This window comes from Pseudorca crassidens, chromosome 17 (assembly GCF_039906515.1).
Source record: "Pseudorca crassidens isolate mPseCra1 chromosome 17, mPseCra1.hap1, whole genome shotgun sequence".
Taxonomy (NCBI): Eukaryota; Metazoa; Chordata; class Mammalia; order Artiodactyla; family Delphinidae; genus Pseudorca; species Pseudorca crassidens.
Genome location: NC_090312.1, coordinates 64,689,456 through 64,705,214, shown reverse-complemented (window position 1 = coordinate 64,705,214; position 15,759 = coordinate 64,689,456). Strand labels below are relative to the sequence as shown.

The window sequence follows — 15,759 nt, the reverse complement described above, 5'->3', positions numbered from 1 at the left end:
TGAATCCATCTTTCTCTCGTTTGTCTCTAAATTCAATATATACCTCAAGTGTTGGTAATAGAAATGCCATCTAGCTTCATTTAGATAGATATTAAAACTAAATAAAAAAGCAGTATTTATTAACTTACCCCTGTAGATGGCTTGAAGATAAATCTGCCAAAACTGTAAGTGTAAATCCTTCCCTATTCACTTTGTATTTCAGAGGCAAAGCAAACGACACATTTTTCCTAGTGGGGAAAATGACACATGTCTGACAGGTGAAATTAACACCATCTATCCAATTCAATTGACTAAGCTCTTATTGTATAGAGAGCTAAATATAGGACTCTGGGCTAGAAGCTGGCAACACACAGGTAGATAATAGGACAAAGTCCTGATCTACCTGGAGCTCATTTCTTGATGGGGGTTCATTAAGTGTACCACTGTAATACACAGTCTCCTACTATGTTCACTAAAAAATATATTCACTTTACAATGTATGCAATTTTTATTATTCTTAAGAATAGTTTTCCTTTTTCAAAATTTAGGGTGAAAATCAATTATCTGAAATCTAATTAACAAATAGGTAGTCTCTACATCCCAGAATTTTCCAATTTCTAAATCTTTAAACATATATACATAAAAGATGAATAATGAATTCTATTTCCTAGTACTTTTAAAGCTAACATTATTTTATAAATTTGTGTGTGTGTGCGTGTGTGTGTGTGTGTCTGTGTGTGGTACGCGGGCCTCTCACTGTTGTGGCCTCTCCCGTTGCGAAGCACAGGCTCCGGAAGCGCAGGCTCAGCGGCCATGGCTCACGGGCCCAGCCGCTCTGCAGGACGTGGGATCTTCCCGGACCGGGGCACGAACACGTGTCCCCTGCATCCGCAGGCGGACTCTCAACCACTGCGCCACCAGGGAAGCCCTATAACTTTTATAACGTAGGGGTTTGTTTTGTTTTGTTTTGTTTTGTTTTTTGTTTTTTTGACTCTGGATATTTGTACAGCCTGCTCAGAATAAGGGCATGGAAAAATTGGTCATTGAGAGTTCTAGGACTTTTAAATTTTCCATAGAAAACAAACAAAACAATATAACTCTTACGTTTGTAAGAACTTTTGAAGTGCTTCATTATGTTGAATTGTTTAAAGACTATTAGCAATAGTAATACCAAATCATTCTTGGGTTGGGCTTACAATTTAACAATTGGTTAGGGAAAAGCCATTTAGAATCAAATGGACCTAAATCCATACCTTTTATTAATAATGACAGAAGTAATGGAACATTGAAATACATATTCATAAGAAGATATCACATGCCATTTACTAAGTTTTGTACACCTGAGAAAATATGTTAATATAGATAATTGTTGTGCTAAAATTATAGCCAAACATGTCTGCAGGTTTTAACTGTCTAATCTAATTCTACATTCTCAATGAATAATGTTTAACATTTGAACCAAAAACAGTTTGGCACGAATAATTAAAGGCTTAAGTTAAATACATAGACAGTCATTTAAATTTAGATCTGCAATAACATTTACTATTATTCTCCAAGGCTTTGACTGCTTGACAGAAACAAAGTACTCTGGGATTAATTTCAAGAAATGGTGCCAACTCTGCCGCAATTTGCTGTAATTAAGACATGAAAGAACACTAAATATTCAGATTAAAGAAGCATGATGGAGCATGATAGAGTGTCAAGGTGTGGCAGGGAGCCAATAAAAAAAAACAGCCAGGAATACCATATTGATGGATATGAAAACAGCACCGGTAAAGTTTGGTGAATTTTCTTTTAAGGAAGCACATTAGTTTATCATTTTAACCTTCGATTATTTTTTATTTCTTTCCTCACTCAAATTTAAAGCTGAGACCTGGTGCTGTTAGAAAGGCAATACAATTGAAAAAGAAAGTGACAAACATTGTGTTCTTCTAAAGCTAATTAGTTCAAGTGTTGTGGAGAAGTCATTAGGAGGGTATCATAATTATCTTTATGGTGAAGGGATTTCCCTGTGTGTCACATTAGTGTAGTTTGCTTTAGAGCTGAATGAAAGAGCCATATAGGTGTTAACTCTAAGAGATTAAATACACTTTTTGTATTCATTAAATTCTTCTTTACAGTTTAAAGAGAAAGTATTCATTTTGATCTAACAAGTCTCCTTTTTAATTCCCTAAGAATCATGGGATATAGTATTCTTTAGTCTTGGAAACTTTATGTATTGATTAACACTTCATTTAGGCTAATGGTGGGTGAATCTTCCAACTGACTTTTTTTTTTTTTTTTAATGAAAGTCCCTTTAAGGTTTTGATCCTAGAAAAGATGTGAATACTTGACCCAGTTGCTAATGAGGAGTTGTATAATCTCCAGTATCCTATAGCTCAAAATAGCAGGATGCAATATAAAAAGTCCATCATAAAAGGCGCTATTGGAATGCTTTTTGTCTTCACAGGCAATACGCAAAAAAATAGGACTTTCTAAGAAAGTCAGAAGCTGGTCTCCTGCAGGCACAGGAAGCCATCAAAGTCAAAGTGGATAAGGGGGAGGCGCCTAGACAGTGCGGTCAGGAGACTGAAAGAAAATCCCAGGATCTACAGGGAGGGAAGCTTTGCGAAGAGCAATCTTCCTAGTCGTCAGAGCAGGTCTCCAGCAGCCACGTGGGGACCTGCCGAATCTGCATAGAGCAGGGCTTTGTGAGAGAAACCAGTGTACCCGAAACTGTGAGCTTCACCAGTACGGAAATCTGTTCAGCCTGACAAAAGAGAATTTCATGTTCCATGTATATGATTAGAGGCTCAAAATAGAAAATGTGGATCTTTTCAGGCTTTGAGGAGGCTGCTAAGAGTCAACATCTTCCAAAGAACCATAAAAACAAAACTGAGTTGTTTACACACACAGAGATCTTTGCAGAAACTGTGTAATGTCTTTTGGATACAGACTTTCTTCTATCTTAGCTTTTTCCCTGATTTTGCAAATCTTCATTTGGGAAAAAAGAAGCTTGAAATAAAGGGCATATTTTATAGTGCTCTTAAACAGTTCAAATTGATATTCTGCCTAGAATCTTAACATTCTAGTAAAAAAAAATGTAGTTGGAGAGATATCAAAGTATTTCACAGACGCTAGTATTTACATAACTTAGATAAGATAGAAATAATATAATTTATTATTTCATAGCATAAATAAGTAATCAATTGTGCTTATAATCTGTGATGCATAATATTCACACAACATTGAACCTCTATAGTTAGAAGTCTATATGTTTGCTAAGTTTTTTTTTCACGTAAATAAATAGTATGAAGCTATGAGCATTATTATCTTTATTACATGTGAGCTATTGTTTGACTAAAGTTTGTGGTGTAATACTTTTATGAAATAATATCTGAATGAAGTCACTGGGTACATAATAGACAGCCATCGTCAACCCCTTAATTTTTCCTTCCACTATTCACAACGTTGCCAGATACGTGTTTCTGGATAAAACCCCCTAGAGGTCTCCTGCAAATTCTTTTTCAATACAACCAGATCATTGCAGATAATTGTATTACACAGTGTATCGATCCAAAATCGTTGTGCACCGGAAACATCTGAAAAAACATGATTATAGCTTTCTGTTTATTGTTCGTACATCATATAAGCAGGCTTTTGTGTGAATCACCTGTAAAAAAGGCAAGGTGGAAACATCAGAGAAATTACCTCTTTACAAGAATCTATTGATCACTTTAAATCAAAGAAGTATGTTTGACATAAGATTACCTGCCAGTTTGAACATTAGGTACACTATGTTATAGCCTGGGGCAGTTGTAAGTCTGACAAAGGGATTGTAAATAAAGCATGCAGCTGCGAGCGCCTCTGGCTTGGGATCAACTCCGGCTCAAGTCCAAGGCATAGGTAAACTTAAAATAATTTACCCCTTTTTAACCAGCATATAATGAATTAGAGTAGACTCTTAGGAGAACTGTGGGACATAAATCTCTTAGTCAGTTTGAAGTGGCAAAACTTCGTAGAAAATTCACATCATACATAGTTGATAAAAGGTCTTTTTTGTATATGTGCCACAAGTTTACTCAAGTAGTCTTGAAGTCAGTCTATTGGTACAGGTAGGTTCTTCAAACAAGAAACTTCCTGAAACATACCTATATCCATAATCGTTTGTATATAGTCTGATTGCTCAAAGTCCTTTTAACTTAATGACCGTTAACCTCTCAATTTCACTGTCTGAAAATTCTCCTTATTTAAAAAGTTTTGGCGTAAGGTTTTTTTTTTTTCATAAGAAATATGTATACTGTGGAAGGTGAAAAGGCATATAAAATGAAACATTGCACTTTACTTATGCAACTACATTAACAATGCTAAAAACATATCACTATGAAAATATTGATTGTTTTTACTTGATTACATTTTCTTATTGGTCAAGAGCAGGGAAAGCTAAAGTGCCTTTATATATTTTTAACCTTGAAGGGTTTTTTAAAAAAGTTTGAAATTGAACTTGTTGTAATCTTTATTGGATTTTTCCCCATACTTGAACATGTGTTGAAATTATTAAACATTTTACTCATTTGTTCAGAGAGATTTCAATGTATTTGAAATTTAATAAAGATGAGCTCTAGATGATGCATTCTTCCTTGTTAAATATTTAGCTGTTTGCGTTAGCTCTGTGGTTTCCTGAGACACAAATTTAAACTGTTAATATATAGCAGGTTTAAGCTATAAAAATAGTAGATGCTGTAATTTCTTCTGGGGCAAAACTGGTCATTTTGAATACTTGCAAGTAAACAAAGCAAACATGTATGCACATATTTATTAAAATATAAGCACTCAGTTGCTCAAAATCTATAAATAAGAAACTGAGAATCAGATATTCTTAGATCTAATTTATAAGGGAGACATCATTCAACTTCAAAGATGACTGATAAATGCAGAATATTTATATAGAGTTTCTTCTTTATGAGGTTGGCTGTAAAAGATACCTCTGATGTAAGACTGTAATACCTTGGTTTCCAACTTTATTGAAGCTTAATATAAACACCATTTTTTAGACATAAAATGAGAATCATTAAAAAGGAAGATGCTTTTCTTGAAAAAATATGACCTTCTCCATTTCTATTTATATTGATCTGGAGATACTAAAAGTATTTCTTTTTTTTTTCTTCATTTGAACTGCAAGATTGAAATTACTAATTTTCATAAAATATCATGATCTTTAATGCAATGAATTATATATCCAGTTATATTTAAGAATACCTCTAAAAAGACACTATTTAGCAATGTATATAAATATATACCCAAACATGTGATTAAAAATAAAATTTAAAAACCTGAAAACATTTAAAATTGATAATATGTTTTTGAAGAAATTTGAAAAGAAAAAAACAGATAAATACTTTATAAACGGGAAATACGCGAATAAAATATACAGATATATATCTCTAGGAATACGGTCAACAAAGAACAAAGGAAAAATGTCTTTGTCTTTAAATCACTTATTTTTTGAGAGCTTGAAGCATACTGCCTAAGTCTGCTTTGGTCTAATGAAAGACTGCCATCTATTGGATGACCTTGAAAAAGTGTTTAAATTTCATAAGTATTATACATGAAAATAAATCAGTGGAGAGCCATCATTTTGGCATAATTTATAACGTATCAGTCTTTGTCTATATGAACATATATACATATACCCGAGGCCTATGCTAAAGAAAGAACAAGAAAAGTATACATTAATGTTCTTCTTTTATAATACACTTATGTAGCAGCAGAAGTCTCAAAAATAAGCTCAGGGAATTGTTGTCTGATTAAAACATCTAATTTTTGAATTCAAATGTTTTATAAACTCGAGATTACTGACACGCATCTTGTATCTCTTCATACATACGTTTGTTTACTTGTGTTTTAAATAAAGGAATATGAACATTTGAATGCATGAGCTTGTATTTGGACAAGAAGGATCTGTTTAAATCTTCCTCAAAGTTGCATTGCATAAAATTTAAACCAAAAACAAAAGAAAAAAAAACACATTAGCTTAGTTTTTTAAAAGGCAATGTTCTTGTTTTATCTTTCAGCCCAAGAACTTGCCAGTCAAGATGAAAAACTTCTTCTAATGGAATCCAGCTTGAAAGCTACTCAAGAGCAGCTAACTGAGCAAATAGCAGAAACAGTTCGCCAAGAACAGAACAGTAGAAAACCCAAGGCAGAGCTGAAGACAGTGACAGAAGGGATTATTGCTTCTGAAGAAGAAAAAAATGATTACAAGTGAGTTGTTTTTTAGTATTTCAAAAAGTTTTACTTTACAAACTGAAATCAAGTCAGTCCTTTTGACTTTAGCTGCTAAATATTTAATTCTCTCTGTCTTGCAAAAGGTTATGTGTAAATATACTAGCTTGTTCAATAAATTGTTCGTTCCAAAATAGATAAACTTTAAATTTCCAAAATCTCTTAAATGAAACGGCACATATTGAAAACGGTAACTGTCCTATTCCAGATTCTGAGTAATGACGTGGCAGTCAACTTTCTTGTTAACTATCAAGAAATGTTCAAGGTAGGATTCAAGGCAAAGAATACACTGTGTTTCTGTAGCACCTATCTGCCAATGGCATTCTCATCTTTCTCCTTTTGGAGTCCAAAGGTTACATATGGCTCTTGTTGCCTTTCTTTTTGTTAAAGTAGCAGCTCTAAGCAAGACAGTATTAAATTGAGAGACATTTAGAGTAGAAAATGTTTGGTCAGACCATTGAGGCATGTAAGGAACTATGATGAAAAGTAATAAAGATCTATGTTGTTTTGAAACATTCATGAAAATTGTTCTTAGTGAAACACCTAGTATTTAATTTCTGTTTTTATCATTTAAATCTTTATGTAATTCTTATATCTCTGCAATGTTCTCAGATTTTGTCATCTACTATTCAAATAAACGTTAGTTTCTTTTTTTGAGTGTTCTGGTAATTAAGTATTCTATCTTCTCTGCCTTTTGCTTCATTTTCTTAATCTGTTTTTAAAAATAATTGTGAAAGTAACATAGCCCAGATGAATCTCTCTCTGTCCCTCTCTCTGTCTCTATTTGTCAAGAATTACACTTTACTCACTGAACTTTGGTTAAATTGAGTAATTGCAGTTAGATAAAGCATACACATCTAATGTTTTTTATTCCCTCGTCACTCATACCTTTGAACACAGTCCTGAGGCCAAAATTAAAAATGTGCATTTGATATTAACCGATCTTTGGAAGTCAAAGTCTAAACTTATACTACTTACTGCTTATCTTGATATATCTATCAAGAGGATTTCAAAATCTTACATATGATAAACATTAAAATTCTTTTTTGATTTATAGTTTATAAAGCATATTAAAACGTAAAAGTAAAATTTTTGAAATTTATTCATGAGCAATTTATTTCTGTTTTAATCCAATGATTTAATATGACAAAACCCTAAAAATAATTATAAAATCTAGGATGACATTTTATGTGTTTCTAAATAAAATTAAACACTATGATAAATGCTGTTTGCCATTAATGTAACTTTAGTCAGATGCCAGAACACAGACAACAAAAAAGCCACATTTAACAAATATTAAAGGGTAGAAATTGGTACCAAGGATTAAAAGCATATTGGGCAAAGTTTCTTTGGGAATGGCTACAGTAATGTACTATTGTTATAAATATTATGGTCTTTTAAAAAGCAAACTTATATTAGGGCAATAATATGCTTAAGATATATTTAGAGAATATGAAATATATAACAATGGTTGTGAACACATATAAAACTAATGACAGTTTTTGATGTTCTTATTGTTATTAAAATAATGCCAACATTTTTTCTACAGTTAAACATTACTATAAAGGCACGTTATTCTGACCCACAAAAAATGTCATTTTTGATCTGAAAACTGGCATGCAAAGATCTGCTTTCAATCTTGAATTTTATAAGTAAATACACCAGACACTGATTCATTCAGTTAAATTACAATAAAAATCAAACTTAAGTTCTATATGCTTGATCTATATTTATCTATTTTATTTTACAACACAGCCTGATCATGAAATTAAGTATGATATTTCACCCTTAATGTGAAACTGCTGTCAAGGTATACAAATATCATCTCAGAGAGTATTTATAATTGTAACAGTATTTTTTTGAAGTCTATTTGAAATGGTTTTTAGCAATTAAATATTTTAAAAGTCATAAATCAGAAATATTATTGACATAAGAAGATGTTAAATTTTAAAGATACTGATAAATATCATAATCAAAGCAGTAATGGTTTCTTAGGAGAAACAGGTTTATCTTTCTTTTCAAATATAGCCTCAACATACATTGTCATAGGATGTGCCAACATGCTAGATACACGTGTCTATATATTTTCTATGATATGTGAAAAAATATACTATTGTTTAAATGTCAAATAAAAATCAAAGCCTTTTTGGCCTAGCAAACAAAAAATTCTGTTTATTTATTTTGATTTTTTTCCCACTCAATCGACAGGTGGCATGAATTGATCAAATTTACCAATTGATCTGGTTTGGGGCAGTGCCAGACACCATAGTGCTCTCCAGTCAGAAGAAAGAAAGGCCATGTTAGGTGTCATAAGTCATAAGGCATGCAAGCATTATAGTTAGTTCCCTTAACCAGTTATCCCTTTATTTGGAAAAGTCTTTGGATTTTGACTAGAAGATTCAGGAACAAAATGTATGGAGCATAAATTTAAGGTCTTGAGTAGTTTCTAGAATTTGCAATCACAGTAGAATATTCCTGCAAAGAGCAGAGAATCTCACTAGAAAAAAGAATCTGAAACTTTTATTAAGATGAAGAGAAACTCATTTCTGAAATTATGATTTTATTTTACAAAAATAGAAAAAATGGAACACCTCAAACATGATTTTAAAATGCATTGGAATAAGTCATGAAAACAATAACTTGAATGTATATTCTAAGGGATCTGCTACAATTTGAAATATTTGTCAATCAGGGTCCCGTACATTTCTCTCTCTAATAGTGATAATGTATCCAAGTGACTTTTTGATAAGTATTTAACTCAAAATTATTTTTCATTCATTTATTTTGGGATAATCATTCAGAATTAACCAGTTTCCTATATCACCAAAATCTATTACTAGGTTAAGTCATTTCTTAACTAAATATGAAACAGTTAAAAAAGAAGCATACAAAAAAATTGGCAATCAAAAGGAAGATTTTTTAACATTAAAAGGTGACCTGTAAGTTACTGGTTCCATAAAGCTGAAGTTTTAAAAAACACCTAGGATTTAGATTTTATTTTTCCCCTCCTCTTTTTGAACTAAATGAAGAGAACACACACCTTATACTCAGTACAAGCCTGTTACACTTGAAAGATTTGTTCTGAATGTCCAGTGGGAACCTGGAAATCGTAATAATTTGTAGTATCGATTGAGTGGAGCTATGCAGCTGGGGCCTCCAGTGAATAGACAGGAATAGACATTTTATTGATTAACTTTTACAGTCATATTTTCAAGACTCCACTGTAACATAATTTTCACTTCCCAGCTTTGTGTCGCTGCATCATGAAACTTGGATTCTTCTCTCTTAACATTTACCCACTTGAGGAAAAAAGTATGAAAGTATGGATATGTCTTGCCAAGGTTGTGATCTACAGATTTGCAAAACTTTCTGGAAAATGATTTCTCTCAAGTGTTATTCTACCACAAACAGTAGAAAGGAACAAAACTGGTTGTAACAGTTTATGGAAATATCATTATGGCAACTATTTGGTAATTAAACTTCTTATTTATCTTCCTCATTCTCTTTGTGCTTAGGAATCTTAATTTTCCTACCCTAACTTCATACATGTAACTCTTAAGATGAATTATCTTGTGAGGGCTTTGTTTTTATTCACTTATAATTTACATCTTATTTAATGTGAGCAGCAGAAGATATTGTAATAATAGGCTATAATTTAGTCTGAAATGAAAGCTGTTAAATATTAAATCATTTTGGCCAATAATTTCAAAGTCTGAAAATGTGAATATATACCTATTGGATATATTTGATATTTCTCTAGTCCTGTGAAAGTTTTTTAAATTATTTAAGCAAAACATGTATTTGCACAGGTGAAAATATTGCACATTTTCTGTATATAATCATATGTTTATTTACCTCGAGTTCTTTACTGCTTGCATTTTTGGTCGCTGGAAAAAATTGCAGATTTTATACTGTCATTTACATATGTAGAAAGTATTTCACTGTAATTTTATGTAAGAGTTGATGACAGAGATATTTAGACATTAGATTGGCTTTGGAAATGAGATTAAAAAAAGATGACATCAATTCCTTTTTTTTAACTCCCATCTGCATTTCTTTTATTTATGACTTTGAAAAATCTAATGTTAGAATAAATTGATCCAAAGATAAAATTCAGGAGCTTCATGTGACTACACCCAGAGGCACGAAATATAATTAAATTAGACCAAAAATTTAGCACAAGTTTTAATAGTTATGCAATATAGTTCATATTCTTTAATGTTTATGTCTTACATAGTTAATTTTAGGAATCTTATCTATATTCAAAATCATTAATAATTAATATGGAATTTATAAAATTCATAGATTGAGTTAAGAAGTATTCAAAGCATTTTAAGGTTTTAATTTACTTCTCTTTTAATCCAAAAAAATGAGTAAAGCATCCCATCTTAGTAGTGAGAATGTGAAACTGAAAAATTTTTCTCGTTACACTGAATATTATTTTTTTTGATATTCAACAATCTTATAACTTGTTTCCCATTGACTTTCAAAGGTACAAATATTGAGAATTTCCTTTGATTTTTCTTCCAGGGAGTGTTAATATTTTCTGTGAAAAGTCTTATAAACACTTTTATGTGCAAAATATGCATACAGACAGTGCTTGTTGAAGTTCCACAGTTATCACAATTAATATAGCACATTAATGTATTTCAAGATTTTTCAGTTATTCACATATATATGTAATTACATTTTTTCTTCTAATGGAATAGATATTTTATTTATAATGCAAAGGTATTTGAATAAAATATCTAGGAATTAATTCTTTCCTGCTTCACATTAAAAGAATGAATAAAATAATGTATAAAGAATACAGGTTATTTTTATAATGTGTGTGGGTCTTGGAAGATGCTTAACCTCTGTAATCAAGTACAGGTTTTAAAATTATTTACCAAAATGAGTTCAATTAAGACGGATCTAGTAATAAACATAAAATACAAAAAGTCTGAATTGAGATTGATTTCAGCATAATCCTGTAGAGGAATCCCCACTTATTGATCAATTTTAAAGCCCATGCATAGCACTTAGAAAGATAAAGTAAGCAAGGTCAGATAATCAAAGCATTTAAATAGTAAAAACAACAACTGCCACTGTAGACTGCTAAAATAAATCCATAATACAAATTGCTTTAGCAAAAAGTGGATGAGCAGCTGATCTTCCTATTGAACTCTGATAGTGTTCAGTGACCACACTGGGAAAAGGATTGGGAGAAATGCCTTAAAGATCAATATTGAGTGAGATGTAGCAGGGATTCATTTTGAACATGAAAGCATTACAGGTGTGAGAGTATAGACATCTTCAGATGTCATCAAGTGGAGATAGTTTAATACAGTTAAAAAATGCCATCTATGCCCGATATTGCCAAACCACACTCACAGAAAAGCTCTCTTAACAGTTTCAAGAAATTGAATGGGGTTTAAAACAGCTCTCGACTTAAAAGTATAGTAAGTTGGCTTTATATGAAAATAGTGGTACAACTACTTACCAAAGACAATTAATATTTCTCTATAAATATAGTCTACATAAACTAATACATATTTGGGATATCAAATAATTATGTGATAGTGGTTTCCAGTCTTGTACAGAGGTATATAAATTAATCATAGAATAGGGGATGGAAGAAATATTTTTGGAATTTTGTGGAAATGGAGTACTCTTGTTGTGAGTTCCTGTTTGAAACTTGTTGCAAATTGAGGAGTCTTATTTTTCATGAGTATTTGAATTCTATTGGCAAATTGTATTCTTGACTCTCGTGAACAACAGGAGTTTCCAGTATATAGATCTATTATCAGCAGAATTAGGTTTAACACACTTAACTACTTTTCTTATAAGATTTGAGTTTAACTTCTACTTAATGAGACATCTTCATGGCTATAATGAAGTTTCATGGGAAACTGAATATGCATTAGCATAAGTACATGCAATTTTATTGCATTTTGAAATAAAGTGGTTCTTCAGTCAAAATGGACAAAAATGCCATTGAATTACTCCTTACCTTTTCTCAGGTTCCCATAGGTGTCATCCTTACGTCATTATCTGTTTTCATAGCTTCTAAATTCATCTCATGCTCGTTACATGAATAGTATTATGTCTTGATAGGGTAAGGACACCAATACGATTTTCCACAGAGGTATTTCTGGTGGAATATAATCACAGTCTCCTAATAATCTGAATATAGTAATTAGAGCCTTATAATATTATTTATTGAGAGATTTTACTTCATTTGCAAAAATATTTCAATATTGAACCTCTCAGTTAAATGATATAAAACATTGAATTAATTTATTTTCTTCTGGAATAGAGAAGAAAGAATTTAAGTGATGACTGGTTACATGTAAGACAGAATTTCCATATCAAAATGATTAACATATACACATTACTGTATATAAAATAGATAATCAACAAGGACCTACTGCATAACACAGGGAACTCTACTCAATATTCTGTAATAACCTACATGGGAAAGGAATCTGAAAAAGAAAGGACATATATGTATGTGTCACTGAATCACTTTGTTGTACACCTGAAACTAATACAACATTGTAAATCAACTATATTCCGATATAAAATAAAAATTAAATTTAAAATAATTTAAAAAACTAAAAAAATCTACAATGAGCAAGAAGTACAAATAAATGCTATGATCATATGTGGAAAACAAACAAACAAAAAAATGAAATATAAAAATCAGGCTGAGGCTTAAAAGTTGAATAACTTAGGCTTAGTTTTTTTCCATTCCTTTCTTACCATAATGAATAACTATTTACAACTATTGTAGTCTCCATGTTTGCTGTATGAGTTGCTGATAGCAGCAATTTTAATGGTAAAATTGTGGAACAATATTCATAGTTGTCAGAAAAAGGTCATTCTATTTGCATTCATTAGAAAAACGGAGGACTGCAGTGTGTGTTTCCTTTGGGATGTTGCAGCTATTGATTTATATACAGCTGTAGGAAAAATTAATTAGGATTATATTTCACTTATTACTGCAGCCTGTGTGATAAGAAAGAAAACCATTTTTGGTTAGAAAGTTGAACAGAAAAACCTAACTGGAATCATTGTTTCTTAAATCACAACTACTTTATCATATAATTTTTCTCTTATAATGTGGTTAAAGGCTTAGTATATTTATGGAAATTTAATTAGCACTTTGAAAAATGAGTGTTTTAGTATATATCCTATAATAATAATGATAATTCAAATTAAGTCAAAGAGACATTTTTCCCTTGTTAATTGAACCTTTACTTTCTCTAAGCAAAATCCATGTGTATTTGTCTACTGTGAGTCTGCAGGTATTGGGAAGCTGTTGTCAAAAGAAGATTTAAATAAAAAACCAAACAGGGACCAAGATCAGGTGAATTCTCAAGGTGAAAAAACAGATTCCAGGAATAAGAGTTTCTGAAGCATAACAACATGAGAGAGAAGTCCTCTTCAGTTTTACATTTTCAATCTAAAATATGCTTATAATTAGGTTCTTCTGTGAATTTAATACTTCAAATAAACTAGAATATGTTACATTGATAACGTCCTGTTAGTTTGATAATATCAGATTGCCAATAGGTTTAAAAATATATTTGTCTCCTTTCTATGAATACTATGAATACTCCAAGTGGAAAAATATTGAATTCAGCTCTCCACATCATTTATATGTGACACATGTTTGAGATTAATCAAAGTGTAGTCACTTCTAATTAACAGCAGAGAATAATTTCGAAAAGGGCAGAACCAGATGACAAAAGATAGTTTGTGTGTGTTCAAGACATACTTTATGAATGAAAACACATGCTTATTATGACATTTCTAACTTGAAATTTTTATTAAGTCAGCTATCATCTTTTAGACATGTCGCATTTTAAGAGAAACCCACTGCCTGGCCTCTGGTGGACACTTAGGCATAGACTCAGCATTTAGGGGAAAGCCAAATCAAAGAGAGGTAATTTGATGCCCCTATAAAATCTAAAACTAAAGTACAGTATCAAAATCCATTCGTATTATTGGAAGTTCTAGGTTTTACTAAAGGAGCAGAGGCCTACAGCAAACCTGAGTACAAATACAGGCTTCTTCTCTACATTTTATAGATTAAATATTGTCTAAAATTAATGGCTAGGACTGAAAATATATTACCTCCCTCTCCAAAACTTTTAATATAATTTTTCTTAGCTATTACCATAAGAATCTATTCCTTAATGTACCTAGTAAAATGTAAACTGAGTAAACATTTTGTGCTTTGCTTCTTCCCTTTAAATATTTGGGGCCCCTTTAAGAAAAAGCAGTTTTTATCTTGAGTAATATGGCACTTTGCCTTTCCAGGGTGATAAGCAATATTTTCCACCATGGCACATTTTGTATCCTGTTGCAAAAATTATATGAGGTAATTATACTGAGATTCATTGCAAGTCCTTGGCTTTTGTAGTGAATCTAACATTTCCAGTTTGTTTTCAGGGTAATGCTGTGTTAGATTAATAATGAAGTAGCGAACCAAGAATTTTATAAAATCACAGAGGTCTAGGGCAAAAATTTTGAACTACTTTCTTAACTAAAACAAAATTACCAGAACTGTATTTCTTAGGAAAATTTATCGATCAAGCTATATGTTGGTCCACAATTTATTGAAAAGCTAATGTTTTAAAGGCATTGTTTCTTTAGGTTGTGAGGGACACAAAAAATAGCTAAGGTAGGGTTCTTTACCATGAAGTGCTCATAAGCTAATTGGGAGAAAATTCATGAAAACAGACATTCACAAAACTAGGTAATGTGTGATTTGTCTATTAAATTGAAAGGAAAAATATCATAGTATTGAAATAACTACCTCAGAACGGGTAATTAAAGGGGCACTAACTGGTAACTATCTTTTCAAAATGTGTAAGTATTTGACGGGGTGCTTTACATGGGCAAAACGACTGAGAAGCAAAAACACAATGAGAAAGCATATTTTTGGTCTAGAAAATTGTAAATGATTTATTTTGCAGAGAACATTTGGATGTGCAGAAAGGCAAGTGGAAAGCACATTGTGGGTACTCCCTATGCCAGTTTGGGGAATTTACAATTTTCTTAGGAGTAATGGGGAGTTTATGAAGAGTTATGAATAGTCAAGGGCATATGATCACACTAATGTCTGAATCTCTCACCCACTTCTCTTAACATTTCACCTGGCTAATTCTTACTCATCCTTAAACACTGGTGTGTTAGGCCACCTCCTGCCTGTGGCTGCCTCCTAACTCGTTCCAGACGGAATTATGTTACATACTCCATGCCTCCATGGCACCCAATGCCTATGCTACTATAGTGAGCATCTCACCTTATTTTACCCTTTGTTGTAATAGTAAAGGCCCATTTTCCCCACTGGATAGCTCTGTGTTCATTACTATCATCCTGGACTACTGTAGGCACTGCCACCTTTTAACAAATTTTGGTTAAATTAGTAGTGGATGGAAGAATGGACTTAGCTATGTGCCTGGTGCAATATATCATCCATCACCTAATGAAACATGCCGAATAGCTGGACTGACTTCTACATAT

At 31.8% G+C, this 15,759-nt stretch overlaps 1 long non-coding RNA gene and 1 pseudogene across 1 annotated transcript in view; one reads left to right on the top strand and one right to left on the bottom strand.

The window, feature by feature from the left end:
* LOC137210100 (calcineurin B homologous protein 3 pseudogene) overlaps nt 1–4,119 on the bottom strand; it is a 35,032-nt pseudogene extending 30,913 nt beyond the window's left edge.
* Nucleotides 4,120–6,082: 1,963 nt separating this feature from the next.
* The window catches only part of LOC137210308 (uncharacterized), a 51,476-nt gene continuing 41,799 nt past the window's right edge, over nt 6,083–15,759 (top strand). Inside the window, exon 1 of the long non-coding RNA XR_010936450.1 lies at nt 6,083–6,222. This is a non-coding gene — a long non-coding RNA (uncharacterized lncRNA). The remainder of the gene's footprint in view (nt 6,223–15,759) is intronic.